We start from the raw sequence: 3268 nt of genomic DNA, 5'->3' as shown, positions 1-3268 counted from the left end.
CCACTAACCAATCAGCATGGGGCCCTGCTTCCCGCTTCCCAGGGCCACCTTCTCACTCAAGGACCCAGCCTCCTTGCCCTCCTCCTTTACCAGCAGACCCCCTTCTGCTCTTCCCACTAACAGCAAGACTAGAACATAAAGCAGGAAGGCACTCTACCCTATGATCAGACTCTACAGCTGGACCGAGCACCCTGTCCAGGAAAGGCCCCAACTCTCAGCCAGGCAGTGCGGCTGGGGGACTGACCAGATGCAGCAACATGGCCCTGGGGGTCAGCTCCCTGAAGGACTCAGCGCGGCCCTGGGCCTCCTGGGAGACCCTTGCTCTCCTCCTGACCTCTCTCTGTCCTGCCGAGTCTATCCCAGAGCCCCTTCCTGCCATGCCCAGGTGTGTTAGAGTCTCCCTCTTCTGGCAGGAAAATGCCAAGTTCATTTTGTGTAGTGACCATGCTCTATGCTTCCCTGGACAGCTGAGGCCCAAATCATTATTCTGACTCACCTTTCTGTAATTTCCTCTAAATTGATCAGTATCTTTTCCGCAGTGACTATGCTTTGTCCTAATAATTGGTGTTTTGTTTCATTTAAAATGTTCATATCTTTTTACACAGCCTCATAATCCAACTGCCAGCCCTCTGGGGAAACTCATCATCCTCTTGGTATGTGTGACCTCAACTGGGCAGAGGTTGACTGATGTCCCTTCTCTACAGAGCCCAGTACTCAACACTGGGCAGTAAAAAAAGATGACCCTGGTGAATCCTGCCTTCAAAGAGGAGAGGAGAAGAGAGATAGGTCCAAGGTGATTAAATGCCACCGTGCCAAGTCCCCTGGGAGTTTAGAAGAGCCAGAGGGGTCACCGTGCCCTTGGGAAAGTAGAAGGGGTTATGCAGCAGGTGGGATTTGAACTGGTTTTGACCTGAGGAGACAAAAGGAGAACATTCCAGGCAGGGGAAACAACATGGGCAAAGGCTTAAAAGCAGAAGTGTGGGGAGCTATTCATCGGATGGTGGACATTTCGATCTGATCTGGGTATAGGTTTGGCATCCTAGCCCTCGGCCAGATGGTGTGTGTGCTCAGGGAGAGCCCGAGGAGTTGGACTGAGCTCTATCGACTGTGGAGGTCCACTTGCGCAGAGGACTCACATGATCGTGGGGCAGGGAGACCAATGAAAAGTCAAGAAGCACAGGTGAGTGGATAGACGCAATGAGGTGTAAATACGGTGGGATAGCATTCAGCCATAAAAAGAATAACGTTCTGATATGTGTCTCAACATGGATGAACCTTGACATAAGCCAGATACAAAAGGACAAATATCATATGATTTTGTTTAATATGAATATCTAGAATAGGCAAAGTTATAGAGACAGAAAAGAGATTAGCGGTTCCCAGGGGCTGGGGCAGAGGAGGAGGGAGTGGAGAGTTATTGCTTAACGATTACAGAATTTCTGTCTGGGGTGACGAGCAATTTTGGAAATAGTGCTGATGTTTGTGGAACACTGTCAGCGTAGTTAATGCCACCGAATTATATACTTAAAATTGGTTAAAATGGCAAATGTTGTGCCATATATACAATGGAATTTGACCTTTGAAGGGTGAGTGGAGTCAGTAGCACAATGCAGTTTGGGTAAGTCTCTGTGGGTTTTCTGTAACCCCCAGCACCCCAGATGTACCCAGAAAACAGCACATCCATCTCTAGGGAGCAGCACACGTGTGTTCCTCTCGGCGGGGACCTGCCCAGTGTCACGTTGCGTCTCTTCCATCCTTTGCCCAGTTACAGATTTCCTGAAACACCACCAGTGTGAGGATCATGCTTATTAGTCTGTAGAGCACAGGATGTCGCTTATTCTCCTTTAATACTTTAATTGCTCCACTGATGCTCAAAAATATGTTACAGTGTAATTAGGCAAATTGTAAGCCCATAGTTCATTTGAAAATAAAAACTGGGGGCTTTATTACTATGAATGGAATAGCGGACAATTGGAACCGTCAGACACCTCGTCCCAGTCCTTCCGTTTTCTAACAGGGTGACTTGAAGCAGCTTGCGTACCATTTCTGAGCCTCAGTGAGAACAAACCCTGCATCACTCAAAGCCCGTGGTGAACCTCCTCCTCCAGTGGTCTTTGAATTGCCCTGTGCTGGAATACTGGATGTTACGACTCTGTGTACTTAGGATTCTGGAGGTTTAGTTCATGATGTTTTTCTGAAAACTCGGTGCTTGAGCATTGTTGGCAGTTTTCCCCACTTCCCTCACTGAGCGCCTGGGACAGGAATCATCTTTCAGAGGCGAGTTCCCTCCGCCTGGGAGGAGGCTGGCATGCAGGTGTCCACGGAGTTTGGGGAGTGATGGCTGTGCTCCCTCCCTGGCCTGATGAGCCTTGAAGGCACCTTGAGAAGGAAGCAGAGTGGACCTTGGTTCAGTTCCAACGTGTTCCTCAGGTGGGCCTGCAGGGCTGCAGGCAGAGGAAGCAGGATGGATAAACGTGTAAAGGTCTCAAGTTCAAATCGAATTTGAAGGACTTCTCCTCTCAACTTAGCTGTAAGAAGCATTTTCTATGTTTCTAAGTATAAAATGTCATTCTACAGAAGAGGCATATTTTAAAATGTCAGATATTAAACTCTGCTGTAACACGCCAGCTTTTGTGTCTGATGTTATGTCTGTACCAAAGCAAATCGATAAAGTGCTAACTTGTTATGTTTGCATACGCAACTGGAAATGAATCAAGAATGGATTTCATTAATTCATAATTATTAAAGTAAGCGTTGGTAGACTTCTATTGTTGAAATATTTCCTGTCTTGACTCTTCCTGACCAACCCCCAATGTCCATGAATGTCATAATTTGTAAGAGGGACAGTTCCACTTACCTCCAAGGATTATGAAAAGGACTAGGTGAATAATGTAGGTAAAGCACTTGGCACTAATTAGAACCACATGCTGTTGTGTGGCAGCTTGTTCCTTAAGCTCCTAGGAGAGCCTAGGTGTCTGCTCAAAGTCCCCAACTCAGCTAGCAGTATTCCTAATTTAGGGGTTCACAGAAATCTTGGGTGTCAAAGACCTGCTCCATAGGTGGGGTTCACCACAGTGATAGTTGCAAACTCCTCCAGCAGATGAAATCGACATTCCCAAACAGCAAGAAGTTTTGATTGTGAATCTTGGCTTCTCTCTAGTCCATTATAATCACATATCAAAGGATGTTTTGGACTGGAAATAAGTCTTATTTGGTAGAGTTTGTTGAGAATATGCTAGTAAACTGATTTAAAAGGGATATGAGCAAT

The sequence above is a fragment of the Hyperoodon ampullatus genome, assembly GCF_949752795.1.
Source record: "Hyperoodon ampullatus genome assembly, chromosome: 8".
Classification (NCBI taxonomy): domain Eukaryota; kingdom Metazoa; phylum Chordata; class Mammalia; order Artiodactyla; family Ziphiidae; genus Hyperoodon; species Hyperoodon ampullatus.
The sequence above is the reverse complement of the archived record's forward strand: the minus strand, read 5'-3'. Positions refer to the sequence as shown.